The sequence below is a fragment of the Convolutriloba macropyga genome, chromosome 8, assembly GCF_964194025.1.
Source record: "Convolutriloba macropyga chromosome 8, txConMacr16.3, whole genome shotgun sequence".
NCBI lineage: Eukaryota > Metazoa > Xenacoelomorpha > Acoela > Convolutidae > Convolutriloba > Convolutriloba macropyga.
In genome coordinates this window covers 2151492-2179155 of record NC_134475.1, presented here as the reverse complement: position 1 = coordinate 2179155, position 27664 = coordinate 2151492, and the positions used below count along the sequence as shown (strand labels likewise).

The following is a 27664-nucleotide window of genomic DNA, read 5'->3' as shown; positions in this document are numbered from 1 at the left end:
ATTTGTTTCCGTAGAGCATCCAATATTTAGGAAGTAAAGATTTCAATACTACTATCTAATAAGTAAACGCACTGCTCCTACAATCAATTCCTCAATAGGATTAACTCAGACAAAAAAACAGTGAACCAAATTTACAAATTTCTACCTCTGAAAAAAATTCGTTTGGTTTAATTGTATAATTTATATATCAATTGATAGTTTGAGTCAAATTCAACATCAATCTTTTAGGACAATTTTTCAGTGATTTCTGGTGGAGTTTTGGTAAGAAAAGATCAGCTAAATATGTGAAGTGAATGGGGTAAACCTCCATTATTAATTGTTGAATGCACAGAAATCTATTATAATAAAAAGGATACGACTTGCAAAAGTCATTAAATTGAAGCTTGAATCTCCGACGAAAGTTATCACCCTATTGTAAGATTATGTCGAAAAAAAAGTATTATCAGTCATTCTAATATAACATTTGGGTCGACTACATCTCCCACACCCAACAACGTCCGAAAAATACTCGACTAAGTACAAAGGCAGTTAATCAGCTTCGGTTGTATCTGCGGACTAAATCTTCGAATTTATCCATTTTGATATTTTTCTTGGTTTGTGTTCCCTTTTTTCAAATTACTTTACTCTTGGTAGTCTGAAAGTTTTTTGTGGGAGTTATTCTAGGCTTACTGTTGAAAAATATACTTGAAAACGACCAAATATGAGTTGATTTCTTACCGATACACTTTTTTGGGATCTTTTCAACAATTGCCCCCTTTTGCAAAAGGGGTGGATATTCTTGAATAGAATTTAAACGAGCAATTTATAAACCAATCATAGACGACTAATAACTTTGTACGTATGCGCATACTATGTTATACTGAGTAGAAAAAAAACGCCATGCTATTTTAACTAGCCGAAGGGAATGCAAAGCGAAAAAATTTGCAACTGGCGGGTCGGTGGGCGCGCTTAGCGGGCTGCCGCTGCGATAACTGACCCGCGATTTCCGGATTACATCCCACAGCGCATGAGAGGCATGGTCCTGAACAGTGGTCCGCAAAAGCGCTTAAGCTAATATTCAGCTATCTAAACTATAGGCCAAATAATGTTGTAAGAAAGCATAGCACAGAAGGGGGCGATTCTCTACTAGGTACCAAGGGGGAGGGGGGGATTGTTGAAAAGACACCGTTTTTGATACGATTCAATACTGATATTCTATGATTTGATCCGGGATCTTATCTTTGAGATCTTATACGATTCCTATCTAAATTTATGATTTGACTTAGTGCGCCACTTCTTACAAATCTTGACAGATACCTGAACTTCAATCTTTACGGTCTCATGATTCTGCTCAGACATTAAACTTTCTTTGTGTTTTTAGAACTGAATTGTTTACATCAATAAACTAAATGACAAATAAAATGTTCCCCTAAATGAATTAAATTTATATAAAACTATCTCAGCTGTACAATGAATTAGATTAGGGGCTTTCTTATGGAAACACAGAGTAAGGAAATTCTAATTGTACGTCCTAATTTGAAATTGGGTTAATGAACGAAAAAATCATAGTGATTAATTTGGTTATAAGGGCATTGTGTATATTGAAATATTGGGTTTGTGTCGCATTGGGTATATTTACATTTAACAATCACTTTCTTGTAGTTAGATACGATATGTTCTTATATGTTCCCGCGGATTATCCATTATTTGGGAAGTAGCGGCCTTCGATTGTAGTATCTAATAAGTAAGCATGCTGCTCCTACAATCAATTTCTCAAAAAGATTGAGAAATCTATTATTGTAATTCATACAATAAGACAACTGAACCAACTTTACAAATTGTTACCTCTGCAAGAATCCGGTTCAGTTTAAATGTATAATTTATCTTTCAAGTCATAGTTTGAGTCAAATTCAACATCAGCGTTGTAAGACAAATTTTCAGTGAATCTGGAATTTTTGTTTAAAAAAATCAATTCGACGTAAATTCACCTCCAGTTGCGCAGCAATGAGATCAGTTAACAACATTTTTTCCCAGCAAAAATTTTAAAAATATTTAGGATGTGCGGTAAATGTGAATCACATAAATAAGCGTTGAATGCAATTAGCATGGTTCCAGTTTGTTTCAGAACAACCCAACCCCCCCCCCCCCATGGATCCAGTTTGTTTCAGAACAACCCAACCCCCCCATGGATCCAGTTTGTTTCAGAACAACCCAACCCCCCCCCCCCCCCAAGTAGTGCCCATTATGTCAACTATTAGCATAACATGTGTTGTAATATAGTACTATACCGAGAAAGAAAATTGCACATGAGGGCCTAAAAACTGCAAAAAAGGGAACGCAAAACAGAACGAAGCCCCGAATTCTTATAAATTTATTGCTACTGCTAAATTGTGGCGTCAAAATAACACGTTCACCAATTTCGAAGTTTATGTAGAGTAACCGACAAAAGATATGTAATAATGCACCCACTGCCATGAAGAAATTCATTGCTTCCAAAGCATAATAAACAAAGAGGCTCAGTAATTTGCGGCCGTGCATAATGCGCCGACTCGAGTTCATCAACATTTCGGTCTTAATTGTCAACAAAATGAAAAGATGTTCAAAAAGAGATGTCTGAGAAAAAAATCATTACGCACCCAAACTACTAAAATAATTACATGATATCGTGCCGCATTAGAGCGCTCACGAGTTCTCCCATAAAAAAGACTACGAGAAAAAAAAACAAACAACAAACTAAGCAAAAACAAAAACATTTTTACGGCAAAAACTCAAAATCTAAACTGAAAAGCACCTAGTAACAAAGTCAAAATACAATCAGATAAAACCTTAACTACACTAACTTACTTTTTCTTAACTTAAAAGCAGATGGGACTTGCCCTTGATGAGACCAGGTAACAAGTCGACAAAAAGAGGAAATAATGAGGCGAAATAAACATATCCATCAACATTTTTTAAACCAAACAATTTCAAAAGATTTAAAAACCATTAGCTTTCAACTAAAATATTTATTGATGGACAGACTAAAAAGTACTTAAGAAACCAATAGAATATTTTGTCGCCTAGACTAAGCCATAGAACTGGACTAAAGATGCAGAAACACTCAAAAAACTACAAAGAATTTACGAAAACACAAAAAGTTGAATCACTTAGAATCTTTAGCTATTATCTGAACATTATGTTTTTTTATTTAAACTATTACTCACTTTTATTGCGTTAAAAAAACTTAAAATCAAATATTTTCACTTAATTCTTATTTGAAAAACTTTGGAATGTGTTATTATAGCGAATGGGCTAAAAGAATAGAGAAAGAAATACAAATATTGACTCCTCAAAAAATTTTAATGAAAACGCATATTGTCCAACAAACAGAGCATCAGTTATGAAATACCATCAAAAGACACGTTAACGGTTGGATTACAAGAAAGTAGATGGGACCTCTCAATGGTGACAATAAGTTATAAGCTGATAAAAGAAGAACAAGTACTAAAAACCTTAAAATATAAAATGTTTAAAAACAAATAATATCAACTTTAAGACTATTAGCGATAAACTGACAGCCTAAAATAAGTTCACTTAATCTTCAATTGCAAGCTAATGAGACATCTCAGCAATTAGAAAACAGAATAAAGAACGAAGAAAACAGGCAAAAACAGCAAAATTAAAAAAATGAGAAAAGTTACTTAGAAAAGTAGAAAAACGCTTTTCAGTGGAAACGTTTTTCTGAATTAGTTTTCGTCAACAGCAACGGGAGTCTTATAATTGTAACGATGACTTCAGAAAAACAAACAAATATGAGCAAATTTATTAAAATCAGCAAATTTTTAAGAAAACCCGTAGCATTGAATTCAAAATCTCGCAAAGGAAATCAATAAATGCGCTAATTTACACATCGATGGGAACACAATGATATCTGCCTTTCATAAGTCATCACAATAAGTCTTATATCTAAGAAAACGACAAATACAGGCAAAAACCGAAAAATCACTAGAAGTGTGCGAGAAGTTTCGATGCCAATAGTAGCTTTTCTCTGAAAGCTGAACTAAATGTCAATTGAACGACTTCCTAACGCACATGGGAACTGTCAAAATAGAATAATGAGAGACGATATCAAATAGAATCAACATTACTCAATAGTTTAAGGCGTAAAATCAATAGTTGAAAGATAAAACGTAAACCAGATTACTTTTGATTTTCAAAAGATAATTATTTTTAGAAAGAATAGGGGTTCTGGCATTATTGGATCTGAACTAAAAGTTCACAGAACTTATTTTGGAAAGTTCAAGATCGATTAATGTTCAAAAAACTTTTTTCAAAATTATTTTTAAGCTTTAACAGCCATTAGCTCTGCCCTCATAACGCTAGAAAAGTTCACTTATTTCACCTTAGGGAGCCTATCGCACTTTTAGTCAACAATTATATGCTTTAGGACAAAAAAATTGTATAAAAACCTCCAGAACAAAATGAAAATTTCCTTAAAAACTCAACGTCGAAGCCATAAAAAACAAGAGCAGTTCCCTGAAAATGAATTATTTGTTCACTGAACCTCCATTGATTGTAAATGTGGAACTTTGATATGAAAAACGACTAATCTCTAAGATACCTAAAAGAACAAAATTTATGAAAATGTTCTTTTAAAAAAACAGCTCTCCCAAAGAATTCGAATTTTTTTGATGTTAACTTTTTGATGTTAACTTAAGACCAAAACTAGGCTTGTTGCCTTTGTTCTATAAGGAAAACAAAACTGTTTTATTTTGTAGCGTAGAATCTAATTTTGGACTAACGTTTCGATAGAAGCCATCTTGATTTGAACAAAAAAAAAACGCTAAGTGAACGAAATCGCGCCAAATATCACGTGCTCTTACAAAAAATTAAACTTCGATAACTCCTCGAAAAAAGCGGAATTGAAAAAAAATTTTCTTAATATCAAATTCTACGCTGGACAAGCTTTTTGATGATACCGCTCACTTTTCTCTCCGATGAACATATCGATTTGCCAAAATTGACGACAACAAAAGCTGAGCATATAGTTCCTCCCCCTCCCCACTAGTGGGGTCGGAACAAATATGTTGTCATAAGCAAGTACACCCTTGAAATCTCAATTAGCAGAGGCGTAAAAGAAAAGGGGCGAGTGCAATGATACATTAAGGGTTAACACCGGGGCCGAGGATTTTGCCGAAAAATAACGGAGAAAAGAGTGTAAAGAGTGAAAAAATAATATTTTAGGGTCGCGGTTCGACGGTAAATTTTCTGTAGATCAAATTTTTATTATTGCAGAACAAATTTCTTCATTTTTTTTCTTGTGCGGAGCCAGGATAAGATTTACACCCGTTGAAAAGAAGGTAATAAGTGGACAAAACAGTGCAATTGTAAAGTATTTCTAAGAGTGTATTTTCTTCAAAATTTCAGTGTATTTCTAAGAGTGTAATTGCTTCAAAATTAGTTTTTTCACTCTTTTCCCTACTAAAAATTGGACTAAAAAGTGTAATCAAAATTAATTTTCAAGAGTGTAAAAAGAGTGGGGTAAAGAGTGTAAGGCGTGTAAAAAGAGTGTAATTTTTGCAAAATTACACTCTTACACTCTTTTCCCTGCTCTTTAAGAGTGGAAAAGGCTTTACACCCTTAATATCGCTTAATAACGGTGGACTATGGGTGGACAACTCGGCCCGTGCATCGGCTTTGTAAAAAACTTGCGTCTATAACAAAGTGTCAAACTTAACTCAATGCCTCTTTTCACTAAAATATAATTCAATAATTTAATTAATTTTTATACAACCAAAATAGAGTCACAGCAGTTTTTGTGTGTACCGCGGCTCTGTAACGATTGAATCACTGGTAATTTATCCATTGGTACTTACAACTCATCGTCCAGTTCATGCAACCCGGGTCGAAATCGATTGGTTATCTTGCAAGATTCTGCCAGATTCTTGCAAGATTATGCATATTCTTGCTTGATTTCTGCCAGAATCTTGCAAGATATTAATTTTTCTGTCAGAATCTTAAAAGATAACCATTTTTCTGCCAGAATCTTGCAAGATAGCAATTTTCCTGCCAGAATCTTAAAAGATAACCATTTTTCTGCCAGAAAGATAACCATTTTTCTGCCAGAATCACGTGCTCTTACAAAAGTTTAAACTTCGATAACTCCTCGAAAAAAGCGGAATTGAAAAAAAATTTTCTTAATATCAAATTCTACGCTGGACAAGCTTTTTGATGATACCGCTCACTTTTCTCTCCGATGAATATATCGATTTGCCAAAATTGACGACAACAAAAGCTGAGCATATAGTTCCTCCCCCTCCCCACTAGTGGTGTCGGAACAAATATGTTGTCATAAGCAAGTACACCCTTGAAATCTCAATTAGCAGAGGCGTAAAAGAAAAGGGGCGAGTGCAATGATACATTAAGGGTTAACACCGGGGCCGAGGATTTTGCCGAAAAATAACGGAGAAAAGAGTGTAAAGAGTGAAAAAATAATATTTTAGGGTCGCGGTTCGACGGTAAATTTTCTGTAGATCAAATTTTTATTATTGCAGAACAAATTTCTTCATTTTTTTTCTTGTGCGGAGCCAGGATAAGATTTACACCCGTTGAAAAGAAGGTAATAAGTGGACAAAACAGTGCAATTGTAAAGTATTTCTAAGAGTGTATTTTCTTCAAAATTTCAGTGTATTTCTAAGAGTGTAATTGCTTCAAAATTAGTTTTTTCACTCTTTTCCCTACTAAAAATTGGACTAAAAAGTGTAATCAAAATTAATTTTCAAGAGTGTAAAAAGAGTGGGGTAAAGAGTGTAAGGCGTGTAAAAAGAGTGTAATTTTTGCAAAATTACACTCTTACACTCTTTTCCCTGCTCTTTAAGAGTGGAAAAGGCTTTACACCCTTAATATCGCTTAATAACGGTGGACTATGGGTGGACAACTCGGCCCGTGCATCGGCTTTGTAAAAAACTTGCGTCTATAACAAAGTGTCAAACTTAACTCAATGCCTCTTTTCACTAAAATATAATTCAATAATTTAATTAATTTTTATACAACCAAAATAGAGTCACAGCAGTTTTTGTGTGTACCGCGGCTCTGTAACGATTGAATCACTGGTAATTTATCCATTGGTACTTACAACTCATCGTCCAGTTCATGCAACCCGGGTCGAAATCGATTGGTTATCTTGCAAGATTCTGCCAGATTCTTGCAAGATTATGCATATTCTTGCTTGATTTCTGCCAGAATCTTGCAAGATATTAATTTTTCTGTCAGAATCTTAAAAGATAACCATTTTTCTGCCAGAATCTTGCAAGATAGCAATTTTCCTGCCAGAATCTTAAAAGATAACTATTTTTCTGCCAGAATCTAACAGAATGCTCTAATATATCCAATTTTTGCACAAGATTCTACAAGATTAATTGGTTAATGCGAGTAATTGTGACAGCAAGAGAATTGCGCGAAAGGTCTTCTAAAGTCCTTTGAAGCTCAAAAAATAGCAAGCCAAGAATAATCACATTTTTTGCGCATTGGAAAGAAAACTTAAGCGTAAGGAGCTGAATTGAATGAAAGGAAGCTGTTTAAGAAGCAAAGAATATTATCACATAACTTTTTCATCAGAAAAAGTAATCTAGACGTGTAGTTTTGTAAATTTTGATAGAGTTTAGTTAAAGTAAAATAGTTTTTAATAGTAATTTATTTTGTGTTAACAGTTCTCAAAGGCAGATTTTAATTTGTTTTCTTCAGATAATTCATTTTTCCAGATTTAAAATCTATTTAAATTTATTATTCTTCTTAAAAAACACGCAACTGATTCTGTAGTGAATTTTTGCTCAAAATTAAATGTGTTGCATGAATGAGAGCCAATAAGAAGACAGCTCGACCGGAACGAACTTGCAAGAACCTTGCAAGATAACCATTTTCTTGCAGATCTTGCAAGATAATTTAATAGCTAGATTAAAACTGCAATTATCAGGTAGCTTGAATATGAGCTTAAGAAATGAGCCTCCATATATATAACTCACTCGATATAACTCTCCATGATGTTATGTTTATATGTAACTGAGGGGACATACGTTCCATGTCCATTAAGCTGGGGGTAGGTTATAGTCGAAAAAATCAAAAAGAGTAATTGAAATAATAAAAAGCAAACCCGCTTCGCAAATTCGGTAATGTTATACCACCCTCCCTCCAGTTTTGGGTTCAACTGGTTTTAAAGGTCTTATTTTTTTAGAAAAAAAAATGGTCGTGAGCTCAATGATCGACGATGAATATAAAATTAATGTGACGATGTGACTTTGTTGTATGTTACCTGTGTCAGGGAAGTACTTCGTGATTACTGGGGTGAGAAACCATACATCGTCCATTGGTTGTGTCTGTCGAAGCAGTCCTCCTGGTCAACAACAACCCTTACATCATTAATTTGCGCAAGATTGAACAACACTAAATGAAATTATTGTAAATTTACATTAAAAAACTTTAACACACCTCATCAGTTGAGGTAATTTGGCATCCCTACCTCACCTTGGGTTACCTGAACTTTAATTCAAGGTTCCCTTAAAAGTTGAGTCTTCACTGCCAAAAAACACCTTAGCTTCACATTAGTTTGCGTTATCAGTACCTCCCGTATTGAGAAAACTGAAAAACCGAAACAAGAAGCGTCGTTTTTGGTCGATCAATGTCAATTTCTTCGGTTTAATTTGAAAGAAGTGTCGGATGAAATGGGTTTTGTCATTTTTGTTAATAAAGTATATATAAAGTTGATGATCAATATTTTTTTGGTCTTGTTTTAACGATTTCCAGTTATCCTTGGTTTTCATCGAAGTTGTCAATCTTTTTGAAACATATTTACCCGCATTGAGATGTTGATAATTTTAAAATGCAAAACTGTTTGTAAAATCAAATCATAACAAACAGAAAAAAAATTTTAACAATTGTTTAAATTAAACAAAAACTCAGCTCGAGCTTAACACTTTACATAAAAAAATAAAGAGTTCATGTAAATCTTAACTTATAGTTAGCTTGAAACATTCAAGCATGCTTAAATATTTCGCTGTACGTTTCCCATACTATTTATCGGATTCCACAACCTCCAATATCATTCGGCTCAAATCTTTTTTCTTCCCTTTTTTCTTTCCATTCAGCTCATTTCTATTTTTCTTTTTTTTTTCAATTCAACTTCGTTTATTACTTTTCGTTGCCCTTTTGTTCGTTTTGTATACTCTTACTGCAAACATTTAATCATTAATTTATTTAGACCAATGTGCTTATTTAAGCTTGCGATTTATATTTTTTGTCATGATGTCATTTTCTCATTTTGTTTATTCAAAAAGTAATAAACATAAAAATCGATAATAGATTAAACTTTCTTCCAAACACTTATTGTTAATTATTGACACATATTGTCCAACTTTGTTGATTGATCCAATATATATATATATATATATATATTATATATATAACTGGAACGATTTTCAAGTCTTGATCAGTTTTTTCTCCAGAGAAATTAATTCACGTCTTGAAATGACAATTCAGTAATGAACACGTCTTATCTCAAATCTTAAGACTTGTGAAGATATGTCAAATCTTTCCACAAACTTGGCAAGTCTGGATCATTGCGTAGTTAATAGGCAGTGTAGAGTTTTAAGACGAATTTTTATCTAATTAATGCGTTTCAAAATTGGCAAAAATTGGTAGAAACTTTTTAGAAGAGCTTTGTTAATCTGACTTGGCTAATTCTGAAATGAGCATATACCAACTTAAAATGTCCCGTATAGTCACTCCGAAACCAAACTATTTTGGTTGGCCAGAAAAAAAATTGGCCATGACTGGAAAGTTTGAGCGATATTCGAATTTTGTTTTTCATTCTCCATGAAGTGAACTTCGTTGAAGTGCTCGCGTTGTCTTGTGGTTTTTTTTTCATTTCGGAGAGGTTTTTAGGCCAGGCACAGTAAATGGCGACTTCATTCTTTTGTTAGGACACGAAATCAAACCAACGATCAAAACTGTGCTCATTACCTGACCCAAGAATAGTCAAGTTTTGCCCAAGACCTGACTCAAGACTTGCCAAGACTTAAGATTTGATTTCAGACGTGCCAAGTCTGAAAAAGACAAGATCAGAGCTCTAATACAGGACTGATCCAAGACAAGCAATTTTGGTGATTCTTCGGCCCAATATATTGATGTACTAAAGTAATGTTCCTCACACGCATTTGAAAATAGAGGTGCGGAAACAGAGAATGTTTAACAGAAGATATTCCTCTCAGACATTTGAAAGTGTTCAATTAATTTGTGCAAATTAGATCACTGACCAACTAGAGATGTAACAATATATTCTATCTATCCCTGCAGCTTGTTTTAACTAACTTGCGACTGACCTTTCTTGGGTCTAAATAAAAACATAAACAGTTATTAAGCATCAATACAACTTCAAATGAACTCGTTTTTCATTGGTGAAGGAAAAGAACGGAAAATGAAAATCAAGTCCATTCGTTCATTCTTCGATCACTCCTCACGTACGCCATCTTTTCATTCATTACATCAAAATCTTAGTATACTAGAAGCACCTGCATGGTGGGATTGGAGGGAATTATGAGATCGAAATTGCATGCATGAAACAAGGAATTCAACATTTAAGTCTATTGAAAGACAATATGAGTCATTATAATTTCAACTCCAAAAAAAGTTTAAAAGCTGGATATTTTCCGTTCGGGAATAATGTTGTTTTCAACGTTCAATCCTCAAATATTTTCCAGAAATTAGTTGTTAAAATATCGAAATTATCAAAAGACGATAAGTACCGAACGGAGTAGCTTGTACTAAGAAAAATTAAGTTGCAAAAATTGATCATTTTCTGACTCACAATGGAACACTGGGCAACGTAGTTTTGTTTGGATTAATCGGCATCTTTGCATCTGGCATCCGATAACCAATGACGTCATCAATATCTGTAATGTTTTCATTGATCCTCGACACAGGTGTGTTGGCAGCAGTGACGTCAGGGGTCAAACAAGTGCTCAAACCATGACTCATCACTGAGATCTGTGCTTCTAACTTGTTCCGGTTATTCTGGTAATTGGTCAGCGGTACTGGTGCTTCTGTTACTCCATTCAAGGGTTTCGGTTTGATATCCACGACTCCGACGGGATGCAGAGCTAATACAACCTATGTCTAGACCTCGACTTATGAAAAAACTTTAAAAGTCTATTTTTTTTTTGGGGGGGGGCAATACTGGCTACAATTACACCATAGATAAACCAGATTAATCGATAAACCCTTAAATAGTATAAAAATGATTCCCCAGATGGGGATGTTGCGAACTTGGGTCACTGATCAGACTGTGCCATTCAAAATTGCCTCTTATAGGACCATAAACCAACTTTTTGCCCACTGATCCGGCCGCGAGTTACACTCTGGTCTATGACCAGACAGCTTTAGGGACAATATACCCAACACCAGAAACCCAATTCCCAAAAATCCCATTGTGCCAAAAAAACACAATTCCAATATACAGGAATCCAAAATACCCAGTGTGCTAGAAAAATCAGTTCCAGTCTACCCAATGCCAAAATACCCTGAATATAATTTAAATGAAGTAACTTCACAATTAAAGTACACGTCTAAAAGTAAGTACGTATTAACTAATCAGACGCCGTTTAATTAGACCGGACGAGAAACTATCATACAAATTAAGTGGTACAACATAAGTTGAGGCGACACTCTACTAAGAAAAACGTGACTAAATATAGACCCTAAATATGAGCAAAATTATTTGGATACCTCTTGAAAAGGAGCTCACATAAACGTAAAGTTACAGCCGTAACAATACAATTATAAAAAATACAGCAATTATTAGCAACAAAAATGAGCAAAATCATAAAATTGTTCCCGGAAGAGTGCAAGCAAAGCAGATTCTATGCCAAATGAAGGAGATGGCAAGAACGTAGCTGATTTCAGTCAATAATATGATAAATCCCAGCAGTCTGTTGCCAATCGAGTCCAACGCTGCAACGCAGCTGTCGTTACCAACCAGATGGGCAAACAATTGGACGGAGAGGCCGTTAAATTGACGGAAAATAGCCACCGCTGACGCGCTTGTCACACATCGGGATTGAAACAGAAAAAACATAGATAGAAGGTGATAGAATTTTTTGTTAGTCTCACAGTGTTTTAATTTGAGATGAACTTCAATTATATCCTAAAATTATACGTAATTCAGTTTTAACATTGAAAATTTTAAGCCTTATGTTAATATCAGCTAGCATTGTTTCTAATGACTTTTGATAACCTAATGTACTATGATTTAATGGCCGTGCTTCATCGGTTTAACCATTTTTTTCCTATTTTGCTCTTTTGATATTGACCGTATTCACTACATTGCGTCATTCAACAGAGGAGTTTAAAATCCATTCAGTTAAAACAGTGAGTGAAGTAAGTCACGAGTCAGAGGTGAAAGTTGTGTGAAAGTTGTGACTCATGAAAAATGAAAAACGTGATCGAAAGGTGAAGCGATTTAAAAAAAAAAAAATATAGCAGGGCAAGTCTTGAAATACAATTCAAAGAATTTTAATTGACTAAACAAAAAACTAGACCTAGAACGTTATATGAGTGAATTCGGAAAACCATTTCAAAACAAAACAGAATAACAAACGAAAAAAAAGCAGAAAATCAATGTCAAAAAGCTGCATGTGAGCATAAAAGCACTAACGAGAAATTTGGTTCAAACAAAAAAACTAGGCCTAGAATGAACTATGAATGGATTGGGAAAACCATTTAAAAAAATCCGATCCAAAAATCGAAAAAAAACAATAAAAATCAAAATGAAATTGCCGCATGTGAACAAAAAACCGCTAGCGAGAAAGCCAATTTTTGTTCGAACTCCGTTTTCTCACTCTACTTTAAAATTAGAGCGAAAACATTTCACGCCGCAAAACCATTCGCTCTTTCGCTCCACTTCCGGTTTTGGCGTGACCAAAATCGCTTCTCCAATTTGACTTCAAAAATCATGAAAATGTGTAAACAGATCTTAAAGAAAAAGACAGCGCCCCAATACAATTCAAATTCTTTGAATTGTAAAAAAACACCCAAATAATAGCCGTGGAGAGGCTGATGATGGCTATTAAAAAGCATCTGAAAAACTTACAAGAGCAACCAATTACAAAATATATTTCGAACGGCTCGCCAAGTTTCAAGATCTCTGCTTTTATGACACGGGAACAACTGACGAGAGAGAATGTATGTTTTTGGAAGGCAAGATTATGTAAAATTAATGAAAACCAACAATACGCCTTGGTTATGTGACTTTGGCTAGCCACAAAAGAGAGCACTCGAATCGGAAGCTTCTTATTGGTTTGCAAGAACATACTGGGGTTGTTTCGCAAGACAAAACTCTTCTGGATTTCGAAAAAAAACTGAATGTTGAATAGGCGTCGGGACTTTATTTCGAGGATCTAAAACGCGATTATACCTATAAGCAGCATTTCAAATGTCGAATTTATTGCTTTCTTTCAAATTATTGCGTGCAAATGTTACACCAGTTGACGTCATTACGACTCTTGCTTTCTTTTTGTTTACACAGCAAAGCTTTACCAACTCAACTTTGAGGATAAAATCAGCATTCTCAGTTAATATCAGCATCAAATTGATAATTGTTATTGGTAATAAAGGAATTGGCTATTTTGGGATTTTGGTTTTGACATGGTGTATATTGGCATATTGGGTTTAACGTCATTGGGTACTTTCGAATTGGGTAGACTGAAATTGGTTATATTGTCACGTAACAGATCAGACATCAGTTCAATTTGGATCACAACTAGCGCTCCAAAATAGTTTGACTTACGGCCAGACATAACATTCACTCCAACCCCGAAAGCTTCTGATTAGACTTTTGAGCAACATATGATGTTATTGTTGCCCAGACCCTGGTCTGATCAGGCCGAATTTCGTTTTCCAATACCTATTCAAAGTACTTGAAATACTTATAATATAAGAAATTCTGGGTTATAGCTACAAATTAGAGTGAAATGAAAAAAAAATGAATAATTTTTGTTGAAACATTTTTTACAATAATAAATTATGGAGCTCTCTTATTCGTGGTTTAATTAGCCCGCACAGAGTTCAACTTGGTCTAAAAGATCTTGATTAAATTCACATTAAATAATTAATTTTTTCTGGTATTTTTATTGTTTTTTCAGTTTCAAAATTAGCAGGATCAAAATGTTACGATCATGTCATACAATAGTGGATAGGAAAAAGAATAAGAGCCACAAAATTACCGCTGTTTTTCAATTTCGCAACCAATGTCTTGCAGTTCCCTTTGATGGAAATATTTTACCGTATTGGTATAGGAGACATAAGGAGGAGCTAAATTTGTTTGAAGATTTATTCCCCAAATACTTTAGGAAAAGGTTAAAAAAAGTGAACAGATCTTAAAAAATAACGGGAATTTCTTCAGCAGACTGAGCTAAACGCTTCTTTATTTCAACTAGGCTCAAAAGTGAGGGGATTCTGTCGCCCAGAAGATAGATCAAACCTAATCTCAATCAAACCAACGGTTATTAGGACTAAGCAAGCGCTACCTTAGTCTCGGTCGTTACCCTCATTCGTACTTGCTGGCTGTTTAGAATAACTTTGCCCAAAATAGTTTAATCGTTTGAAGCGCACTAATGCAAATGTTCGTCTCCTACATTAGAGAAAGTAATTTGAACAACACTATCATGAAATAACAAATTTGAAACAAAGTAAGTGCGAATACTTCAAATCAACTGTAATAGTTCCTGTGATTCACTCAATTTTCTGAACTACCAAGTTGATCACAGTACTCTGACTGGTCTTACAACTTCAAATACTTTCTAACGGTTTAGTTTCACTGGGCCAACTGCTACCCAACACAGTCCTTCTTCTCTTTGGGCCATCTCCGGGTTGCTCATCATACAAAACTTTTAATAGTCATACTAGGTCATATATGATTCTTAGTAATCATACTAGGTCATATATGATTTGTATGAAATCTTGGTAGTCATACAAGGATCATATATGATTTCCTAGTAATCATTCAGGGATCATACAAGAAATTTCAAAGCTTGAAAAAACTGTTTAAATTTCATTTTCTATCGAATTTGAAAAAAATTCTTTGAAATCTTAGAAGGTCATATATGACAGGCAAAACGTTGACTGCTGCCACAAAGTCCCGTATAATATAGTCACAGGACATTTCAAACGAATATGTCGCAATTTCAATCCTCCTTTGATTCTTTGTTTGCACTAAAAGTATAATTTTGCAATTTGGACATATTCACAAAACGATTTTGAGGTTATATGCTAAAAATTTTTTCTATGTTTCTTATAAATGAGCGTTCATGGGTATTAACTGGCTTCAGAGAGTATCAGATCTTTAGTTATGTATCTGGACTTACTCTTTTATTTAGTGCCAAACTTTGCAAATGATAGTGTAGGCAAGGGTCTTTTGGCGGATCACAAAGTGATGCCGGGGAATCACATAGGTGATACCTTACCGAATAAAATTCCGAAAGAACATAAATGATTCAAAAAATTATGAAAAATAGATGTATGATTCTTGATAATCATACTAGTTTCATATGATTTTTTGGTAATAATACAAGGATTATGTATGATTTCTTAGTACAAGTATCGTACTAGAAAGTACGTTATGAATTGTAAGGCATCTTATTTGATCCTTGTATGACTGACTACTATGAATTGGCGATCGGGTTAGATCCGCTGCCTCATTGCTCACTTTGCTCTCTATCAACTGATTATTCCAGTTAAAACAACAAATAACGTTGAAGATGCATCAAGATGGCCGACAGCCAATATTGAAAATATTTAAAACTTTAACGACCAATGAAATTGAAACTTCACTTCCATTCTATCTGTTGTGAAAATTCTATCTATTGGAAACAAAGGATCCACAAATAGCGGATGAGGTTCACCTAGTGATCCCGGGTCGCCACTTCTTAGAAGTCATACAAGGATCGTACTAGGAAATACGTTATGATTTGTATGACATCATATATGATCCTTGTATGACTATTAAGAAGTGGCGACCCGGGTCATTAGGCGGACCACATCCGCCATTTCAGGATCCTTTGTTTCCAATTCCGTCAAAACAATTTTCCCGTTACTGCCATTCACTGACTATTGCCTTTTGTTTCCTCGAAATTTGCGTTTATCATCCTTCTTTACGTACTTTTTTTATTTATAGGATGAAGTCCATGGGGGTTTTCGCTGAGGAAGTTCCCGGGCCGAGGTGTCCACCCCTAGTCCACCGTTATTAAGCGAGATTAAGGGTTTAAAGCCTTTTCCACTCTTAAATAACAGGGAAAAGAGTGTAAGAGTGTAATTTTGTAAAAAATACACTCTTTTTACACTCTTTACGCTCTTTATTCCACTCTTTTTACACTTTTAAAAATTACTTTTGATTACACTCTTTCGTCCAATTTTTAGTGGGGAAAAGAGTGAAAAGTATAATTTTGAAGCGATTACACTCTTAGAAATACACCGCAGTTTTGAAGAAATTACACTCTTGGAAATACACTACAATTACACTGTTTTGTCCACTTATTTCCTTCTTCTGAACGGGTGTAAATTTTAAAGCAGGGGCAAAGGAGGGGGTGAACAGCCACTCTCAGGAGAGCCCAATTGTCCTTGAATCTTCAATTAGTCGTGAATTTATTCGTATTCTTGGTTCCTGTCATACTTTTTTTTAGCTCTCTCCGTAATTTAAGTTTACTTATATACAGAAGCAATTGCCCGTTTGTCTCATCAATCTAATCTGACAACCTAAATTTATTTAAAACTTATCTGATTTGCAATCATTTTATCCCTTTTAGAGCCTTTCTAGTTTTTGTGCATAGTTGTTGTATTGAGAGATTGCGGTCCTACTTGTTCGCTTTTAACAAGAGCTTAAATTTGTTCAATCTAACCGCAATGTAGTTATCTTAGATAAACTCCCTAAATACGGTTAATTAAGCGCTTTTTTAACGAGCCTACGGTGCTAGGACAGTAGATCAAAAGACAACAGATCGAAAGCGAAAATTGGGACAACAGATCGAAAATTAAATTGTTTGAGTTGCAATTTGGCCAATCAGATTTGAGCGCTCATTTATTATACAGCATATAACGTTCTATTGTGATATTTTGTTCGGTTGTGATAGATTCATATCAAGTCTCACGGGCCGCTAAGGCATGGCCATGGCTCGCGAGACATGGCCATAGTGTGGTAATTATATTGCAGCTCGCATATAATGCTTAATTTCAACCAATAAGAATAGAGATTGATTTTCGATCTATTGTTCCAACTTTTCTATTTTCGATCTATTGTCCGGTCACCCGAGCGATTTGAGCAATTGTGATTGGTTGAAAACTTCTCCTCGGTCTTTGAATTCTGGGATGTTATAGAGACGCCAAAAAGTGTCTTCCATACGAGGTAATGCGTCCAATTGATGTTCGTTTGTCGCTATCACACAGTTTGCGTTTGAAGGAACCGATCTGATGACGGGAATTCGTGTGTAATAATACGGGGGACTGATAAACATGATTTACTTTCAAAGTTTGTAAATTTAACACTTAAAACATTCACAACCTGACAACAATACTTTGCAATCGACGCTAAAAGCTAGAACAAATTTTGATAATGTGATCGTCAGCTCCAAAAAAAACTTGAAATTAACAGGCGAAAAAATTTAGTCAAATTTTACGTGTTTTTATGTGTGAACATTTTTCTATAACTCCAAAAAATAACAATATGAACCATTAACTGTACGGCTTTTTAAGAAGTTAGTTATGCTTTATACTTCCCCAGCTACAATAAGGATTTAAACATTTAAACATCAAAGGATTTAAACATTGCAGCGTCTTAATTCAGTTTCTATTCTTTACACTGACTTTATGTCTTGACGCACCTGGCCAGATTAAGTCGAAGAAACAATCAAAATCTTATAATAAAGGAAGTTAATAAATATTGATTTTGACTAGGGAGAAATTACTTAAATTTTCCTATTCCTATATTTATATGTAGCCACTGCTCAATTTCACGGATAATCTCCGAAGATTGTTTAAAGACAGAGGAAAAATCGAGTTATGAATTCTCAAGGTATCTTGCGGGTTTTGAGCTTGTAAGATAACTGAATGTGGTGAAGTTTTCTAAGTTGTGGTGAACGTTGTGAAACTTAGCGGTGCCGAATTTATTTAATTTTACTAACCAAAAAGGGGGCTCCGTAATTTGCGTACGTACATAATGCTCCGACCCCGCTCATCCACATTCTTGACTTAATTGTCTACCAAATGATGAAGAGATAGAAAACTTTCAAAAACATACATATCGTTGAATAAACTAGTAAAGGAATAAAATAATGCCACGTTAGAGGGCCGATGAAACTTGTTGTTAATAGGACTACTAGAAGAGACAATAAAAAAATCAAATAACAAATATTAATTGCGACCAGAACTCGATGTCTATATTCAAAAGTGATAACAAATTCAAACTAGCATTAGATAAAACCTAAACAAAACAAATTAACCTAAGCTTCATTAGAAAAGATATGCGACCAGAAGAAATATGGCTGACAGGTCGACAAAAAAAGCAAAGAGGTGCGAAGTTCAAAAATACCTTTCTATTTTTAAAAATAATGAATATCAAAGTGATAATTATCATTAGATACTAGCTCAAGTCACTAAAATGTTCATTAATTTCTAAAAATAAGGAAACCATTGAGCACAGTCATTATCCAGCGTACGTCATACGACTAAAAAAGAAGAACAAACACCGGCAGGATTAAAAAGGTCAATTCAACTTTGCGCGACAATGGCAGTGAAGCCATTAAAACCATGAACCTGTCACTGAAAGAAAGAAAAATGTTCAATTGTGCCATATTTCAAGGCCAATGGGACCTACCATTAATGTGCTCAAAAATCCAAATATGTTTTCAGAAGATATAACAGGCATAAAATTTCATCAAAAAGAGTCGGATTAAGTTGCGACACCTCAGAAAATCAATTGTGCCTTTTGTTAATGAGTCTAAGTCACGAGACTACAAAACAACACCAAATACAGGCAGAAGCAAATCTTCACAAACTATTTTATGACACCAGAGTTGAAGGCACTATATTTAAAAGATGTAATCTGCAAGAACTATAAATCATCAGTTGCTCCTGCTCTGAACATCTACTGGTCATCCTTGTATAAAGACTAAGGAGAAATGACAACAAAAGAAACCCAAAAATTCAACAGTATAGAAATCTGGACAAATTTTTATTTAAAAGAATGCTCGAAGCTATCAGTCAAAATATATAACTAACAGAAAACAAATGTTTGAATCAGCAAAGGTATTTGAAAGTTCTCATTAGTGACATTGAATTACATGGCAACAAAAAAGAGAGCAAATAGGAGACATTTGAAAAAATCTTTTTTTGAAAGTTAATTTGAAAGCCATCAAAAAAAATAGCTATAAGGTGAAATCTTCAAAAAAAGTTTAGTTATATGTCCTGGGGAAGCAATTGAGACATATCATTATCAGGTATATGTAGTAAAACATACAACATCAAACAGAAAGACAAACATAGGCAAAAATTAATAAAATTCTTACATTTTCCTAGTGAACTGTGTCTCAGCTCAAAAGCATACACAATTGAACAAAAAAATAACATATTCGTATACGCCTTTCTTCAACGCTGTGCATTTTTCCAACTATGATTTTCTTGACTTGGAGCTGTCAAAAAGGTGGTGATTCGACAAGAGACAAAAAGAACCTGAGGAACGCAAAATTAAGCTCAAAAATAAAAAAAAATGTTAACTCATAGTTTCAAAATCAAGAAACCATTAGTTAATCGTAAAACCGTTACAGATACTAATTTACAAATTACAGGAAATGGATGTCAGCCTTTTTGTACTGAGACTAGGCCAGAAGTTGAGAGAAATAAGATAAAATAGTGGCAAAGTTCTAAAATTAATCAACATTTTCCTAACACAAAGACGTATATCTTCAAATTCGTTAGAGCCATTAGATAACAACTGAAAGCTTTGTCTATAAGTTTTAAATTGTCAAGAAGTCCATAAAATTTTATGAACAAAATTGCCAAGATTCACAAAACCGTGAAACAGAGCTTAACTCTGAAACCATAAAATATGTTTGTTGGGTCTCATTTTTTTAAAATAAGATCTATTAATAAGGGAACCGTGATTTCAAATTCTTGTCAGTAAATTACAAAATATTTAAATGAGGAAAAATTTAGAAAAAGGCCCCGCCCAATTAAAATCTTTTTTACCGTAAGGATTCTTGATACAAAAATGAGCCCTGATATTGCTGCGCGGCTAAAAACAACTCTCATTTGTTCAAATGGTTGCGAAATAGGTAAAGTTTTGAAGAAAATTTTTCAGTACATGGGAAATAAATAACACATTTTGTCAGATTATCGAGTTCAAATTTGCGAAGAACTGGCGAATTATAATTCCAGAAGACTCTTCAAGGCAGTGGATGTACAACTGGCCTATTTTTGAGCTTACGAAGAATGTGACTGCAGTTTTAAGGTGTCAACTTCCAGCAAATTCGAAGAAAGTGGGCTAAAAACGTATTTGGTCCCATTTTTGAAGAAAGTCTGAACTTTGACAGAAAACGTCTGAAAAAAAGTTTTAAAAAAACTCGAATCAAACAAATGCACATACCTTCTCTATCTTTAGAGAAAAAATCAATGCCATTACCGTTAGCAATTTTTCAATATTTTATCAAAATTGACAAAAATTTGGTTAAAAAAAAGAAAATGTTAATAAAAACAACGGAATATCGTCTCCTATTAAAATTTTAAACCTCGATAACTCCTTGTAAAAAGCAAAAATTGGAACAATTCTTTTTAATTCCATATTCTGTGCTGTACGGGCTTTCTAATGATACCACTGACTTTGCTACTATGATTATATTGGTCGGTCGAAACTGACTGAACTAACTGACCAATTACTGAACACTGCGTTGAACATTATTCACAAGGAGGTCGACAAGATAATAAAAGTTCTACGATGAATTTGCGAAAGGACAATTTTGATAGAAATTTTTGAACGGGCACTATCATTGATAAACAAATGAACATCAAATTTTAGAAAAATTTCAGAAATTGATTTTAAGAACTTTGTGACCCCGAAACAGTGATTACCAATTCCTTCCCAGTGAGCTTAAGAAATTATTTCATTATTAGACTGTATTAGACAATTTCGCTGTTAAAGAAAATCAACAATAAAGTTAAGCTCGATCACTAATTTTGAAAGTTCATCAAGCATGAAGTCATTATTTCAAACTTTTTCAAGCTTCCCAATTTTGTTTAAGATTTCACGTTTCATATCACACTAGATTTTGAACTTAATCAGTTTTTCGCTCACTTTTCACAATTGTCTTGAAGAGTTCAGCCTCACACTCTTTACACTCTTTTCCCCGTTATTTTCCGGGAAAATCCTCCCCCCGGGTTTGTTAGGCGTATGAAAGATAAAAATGGCAAGAATTTCTTTGAACGTTGTATATATGTGGTCTAAAAACCACTTGTAGAATCAAGATGAGAATTAGTCAGGCAATAAATATCAGGGGACGTCAACTTTGCCCGCCATCAACTAATAACGGAAAAAAATCTACTTTTTACTCTGCATGTCAGACTGCTCAGCTCATTGGTTAAGCTTCTCACATAAACAAAAAATCAGTAAGTTCATCTGTTGACAACCAGTATTGTAGACTTCGCTCATTCAGCTGCCAATACGGTCTAAGTTTACTCTTTGAACTCATCACAGAGCTCTTATCTTTTTGCAGTCAAAAGTTGTTTTGTCTGAAGAGTACTAGGGTAATCACTACAAAAAAGTGGAAAGTGGCACGAAACCCTAAAATAACCAAGATGTAGACCGTTAGAACTCTAGTAAAACACACGCACTCTAACAAAGCAAAAACTTAACAGGAGAGGTCCTGAAATAAAAAAATTCAAATAATTGAAAGAAAAACTGAGGACTAATGTACCTGGCCAGAAGATCAATTGAACAATCCCAGCCAAAAAGGCAAAATAGTAGTTGAGATATGAAAATAAACAAACTAAACACAAAATAATCAGTGCTAAAACTCCTGAAACTTTCACCCTGAAGGCCAAATATGATAAAATTCAATATACTCATTAGCTCGCGCCAAGCCTTGAAAAAGATTCATTTGCCCCTAAATGCAGAAAAACTCAAGAAATATGACAAATGCTTAACAAATCTGAAAAGTGCAAAAGTTAGAGAAAGTTTCTAAACATCGCAGAAAAAAATATCCAAAACTATTTTTTTTGTCTCTGGACTTCTGTCAAGTAACCCATCTGCAGGAAATAAAATTAGTTTCGTAGGCCAGCAAAGATCGCTAAACTAAGAAAATAACAAAAAAATTTTCAAACTTTATAAATATTTGAAAGTTTTTAACAAAAATCTTGCTAAAAAATTTGTGAAATCAATATCTTCAGATATTAATATCTACCATTCCATTATCTCCAGAAACTATACATTATCACCATCTCAAGCCTTAAATAGTTTCACTTGCTCATAAAGATCAAAAATTTTGGAATATGATAATAAATTTCAAAAAATTTGGGAAAAAAATCAATTTTATCAAAAAAAATGCTAATATTCGTGATGTTAAAATGTTGAAAACAATTCCCTTGTCAATAGAAATTGAGCAGTAATCTATTATCAAACCCTAGAGGAGGCTCCATTACACATAGGGCCGAATAATCACAAAAGTGAAAAAAAATCAAAACCTTGAACAAAGCGTAAAAACTGGTATAAATTTTCGTTTTTATGTTTGGAGTGCCAACACATATTTTTAAAATGGTAATAAACAGTGATTAACTTCTGCGAAAAATCCTCATCATCTTTTACAAACCTCAATCTTAGACTGGTCCAGCGAAAAAATATAAAAAATTACCAAAATCTTTAAAAATTGCAATATTTTGGGTTCGAAAACTACTAAAACCGACATTTTAGCCTTAAATTACGGCCTTACCAGTAGTATCCTCACGCTAAGCATTTGAAAGACTACTAAACGTGGCTAAAAGTTTGCAATGAAACTTCATGCGCGCTGCGAGCTACCTGTTTATCCCGTTCTGAATGCTCAAATTCTTAAAAAAAAAAGGGCGAAAACAACCTTACAAAAACAAAAAACATAGCAGGACAAGTCCTGAAATACAATCCAAAGAATTGATTTATCTTTGAGCTGACAAAAAAAACAAGTTAGATGTCCAACGAGAACAATTACTTTGACATCATTGAGATTAAGCAATTCTACCACAAGAATATAGAACCAGCATTCAGATCTAATTTTCGAAGACATGGTCAAAATCAGAAAACGACCCCTAAGAACTCATGCCCTTAATTAAATTCACTTGTTTCACATTATCAACCGATGAAACCTCTCGATAATGAGATTGAGTGATAAGATATCAATAAGTACAAGAAACTAAAAAATTCACTAATAGCTTTTTTAAAAACGTGTAGCTTATAAGTCAAAGAGAGCAAAAGCTATGAAACGAAAATATTTATAACAAAAAGAAAAGTTTATTTAGAAACTATTAAAAACGTTCAAAAAATATGACAAGGATATAAAATAGTAAAATTTACAACAAAAACTCGCAAAACCCAAAAATTCTTTAATAATTGAAAACAATTGATGTCAAAGTCATAGAAGGCACCAATTTTGAACACAAACGATTTAATTGACTAAAATAACCCCTATTAACAAACTACGAGGCCTGTTATTAGTGAGAATGAACGATTAGACAAAAAATTTTAAGAAAAGTACATAAAAATTCAAAAATTAACTCTCATTTTTTGAGCAAAAGACGACTCAAAGTCATGAAAACTAATAAGCTATCAACTCGGACCATTGATTAGGTTCTTTTGCACCTCATTGATGCCTTTTGATGAATTCTAGCAATTTCAACTAGGCGCAATTAGAACACATATGTATTATAATAAAAGCACTTAAGAAAAAAGAAACTCTGAAAACAGAAGTCAAATTGACGCAAGTGAAAAAAGCTCCCTCTCAGAAACCAAAAATTTGTTCAAATACCAGTTTCTGACTCCAATTTAAAGGTAGCGTGAAAACAAATCGCGCCCTAAACTTACTCTAATTTGAGGAATGGAAAAAATACGTTTGAATTCTTCACGTGAGATCAAATGCGCGGACAAAAAAGCTACAAACCAGGAAACACTGAAAAAACAATGATATCAACATCTATTTAATAATATTATTTGAAAAAATCTACAGGGGCTTTGTGAAGATTTTATTTTTGTTTAAGGTGGGAAAGATTTTAAGAGTGTGAGTTGAGTAGCTCCCGTAGAGAATCCTTTTAGCCCCGAGAATCTCTTTAATGCCAGTAGAGGAGATCTCATATATGCCGGGTAAACCTTAGTTTTTTTCAAAATATTCGAAGAAAGCTTCGTTTATGTTCAACGTAGCCACCAACTAAACATTTAAATATCAAAAACATTTTTCAAAAGCCAATTGATAGCCAATTGTACTATGTCACAACTAAAAAAAAATTGAAAAGTCTCCGCTGCTCAATTCAAATATTTGAGAAAATTTTATCGCATTGCCTTAATAATTATTATCTGCTAGGGATTCCCCTCCTCCCCTCTAATTCCAACAGAATACGACCATAAATAATTACGATTGACATGAGAGATATTATTTATTTCTGTTTTGAGGGCCCTTTATATCTCTGATCTGGCTGAACATGTACTTATAAACGTTTAAAAAAACGCATTAAATTTTTCACACGTTCTTGTTGAAACAAATTTTTTTGAGACATATGCTTATACCAATTCTATCGTATTTAGGTAGGACGTCGCCAAACCCACCTTGGATGTCATTATGGTTTCAATTTTAAATCACCGCCAATTTCTTACCCAATGAAAATGGAACTGGATATATCTTTCCAAGAAATGCGATATCTGGTTAAGCTATGTTATCATGTTAGATCTGGACATATTTATCAATTATCGAGGTAATTTGCATGGCACCCAAATTATTAGGAAGGGTAAACTCGTAGTTTAATTCTAAATAGTATATTTAAACGCTTTAAATATAAGGTATACGAGAAAAAACGGGGGATAAATAGTAAATTTTTAAAAAAGAATCTGTCTATATAGTTGTTCATTAAATTTATTTTATTTGTTTTTCACTAAAGGCATGCTACAAGTTGAAATGTCTTTTAAAGGCTTGAAATGTCTTGCGTTATGTATTGTCGGTGAGACATTGATGAGTCTGTATCGATTCTCTTCCGCAATCATATCTGCTAAAACCATATCTCTCCTGGGCACAGCTGGTCTGTTCTGGACATAAAAGCTGTTCACAGTTTCAACTCTGTTTGGGTAAGCAGAGACAGAAGGTTGTCGACGAGGACAAAAAGAGCCCATTTTTGGGTTTCTTTCTGTCTGGTGTTGGTCTGGATCGTCAAATAGGATTCGAGGTATCAAAGCATTGCGTCTCTTCTTCAAGGCTTTGGTGCTGGGAAAGTCAAAATCTTCGTCTGCGTTGGTCTGGTTTTCAGTTGACGTATCTGAAAAGAAAACACAGCTGAAAAGAGAACATAGATTAATGAGTCCAGATTGGTCCCCCGGACCACTCTAGCAGTGCAATTCATTGCTGATTCAGAGCAAAAATCATACTGGATTTTGTCCGGCCCATTGCTCTGTGCATGTCCCAGATTTAAATTTACAGTCTGGTTTTTGGAGGTCAATGAGTCATTAAACTGACTTGTTTCTGAGCAGGAAAGTTTTCAGCCTCTGTTATCTGTCTGGGCATGACTAAGTTTATTCTTCCGTTTGCCTGTGTAGCATTAATTTCCGGCTGACAATTATCTGCGCATAAAGGCACGTGTCAATTTACCCGCGCTTTTATTTGCCGTCTCAAGAGGCAATTAAATTTTCACTACTGCATTTGTTTGCACTAAATTGTTTGGACTTAATAGAAACGAAACAAAAGAGATCGAAATTGAATTATGCTCATATTCATGCTCAATGACACATATGAAATGGAAAATAAATGCATCAAAATGTTTCACAAACTGTTTTCGAAGTTCTATAAATGTTTTCGAAGTTCAATAAATGTTTTCGAAGTTCTAAGTTTGCGAAATGTATCTGCTTCAAGTAACGAAATGCACTTCGGAATATTCCCACTAATAACAGAGGTTGGTGCAGGTCGGTGGAGGAGGTCGCTGGCTGAGGTCGGTGGCGGCGGTCGGAGGATGGAGATTGTCGGAAGTCGGTGGCGGATAAACTTCAGAGTAATCCCACTATATCTAGAAACAGAAAGAATACATTCAATTTTCCCTCTTTTGTTAAAACATGACAATTTTCTGTTGCAGTTTACTCAAATGTATTGTTCGATACAAATGTATTTTTCTAAATGAAAAAGCAATATTTATTCAGATTGTTGATTCATTTTTCACATTCTGTGTTAAGCTATAAATTTGATAATCAGTCTGTAAAGTTCACTACAACCACGTTTTTGTTAAAAAATTGAAATATTGACGAATTGGATTGACCCATCATAGCCCTTAGTGGGTCTCATAACTTGCAAAGCCGCTGACATAATGAGGGGTTAATAAAGGGATTACTGAGTGAGGATAATATCCCAAGAATATCCCTATAACTTACATTCCATGCACTTTTTGATGATTTGAGACCTCTCATCTTCGGGGCAGTCTTCCACTGCTGTTCTGGGGGGAGTGAGTCCTATTCCCCTCACTGGAAGTCTCGTAAATTTCTGATTCCCCAAACGAGGCATCCACCATAGAGCTGTTCATCATTGGCGAGGCATTTTTCTTCCTTTTCTTAGGCGGAGGCGGAATGGCAGAGGGTTCGAAGCCAATCGGAAATGGAAAATCTGGTAGATTTATGTCTCGAATTTCCTCCACGCTCAAATGGTGAGTTGATTTGAGATGATCGCGCAACGATGACTTCTGTTTGTAAGCTTGGTTGCGTTTGTGCATTTGAATGCCTTCTCAAAGCAATGCGTCGAGCGATGGTTGATCAACGCGTCATATCTCCTCGAAGCTTAAGGCATTTTAAGAGAGTGTTGTGTAACGGAATGCACTTCGGAATATTCCCACTAATAACGGAGGTCGGTGGAGGAGGTCGCTGGCTGAGGTCGGTGGCGGAGGTCGGTGGAGATCGTCGGAGGTCGGTGGTGTCTTTTCCATATTGAAGATGATACAGAATAGCAAGGAAAAGGATCGGGACATTATCGTAGACCTGAAAAATACAAAAAGCAAAGAAAGGATCTGCTGTTTAAAGGTTGATTTTTTAATAACAAACACAGGTCAAATAAGTTAAAGCAAAAAGTAAGAGAACGATGCAACGGGAAATTGTTAATTCGACCGTCACAGTAAACTAAGTAAACACTTTATGAGCAATCATCAAAGAACTCTTTGCAAACTTTAAACACAAAGGCAGCCATATGCCGAAAACCTTCACCGTTTTTATCAAAATGTTAGGGACAGACATCACTGAAATCCTCTCGGCGAATCATTCGCGTGCTTTTTAGATGAAACCCTAACTGGTTTCTGTAAAACATATTGTTTTTAGACACAAGATCGACTGCTAGGTCCTTCCTTCTCATGTGTCCTGCAAATCTGACTTCTGTAGGCCAAATGGCGCTTCGGAACTCCTTAAATTTTTCGCAGATATAGTGCA

General features: G+C 34.5%; 1 protein-coding gene across 2 annotated transcripts in view; it reads right to left on the bottom strand.

Moving 5' to 3' along the window:
• Window positions 1–27664, bottom strand: part of LOC142343860 (uncharacterized) — a 71158-nt gene that overhangs the window by 3091 nt on the left and 40403 nt on the right. The window lies entirely within an intron of this gene.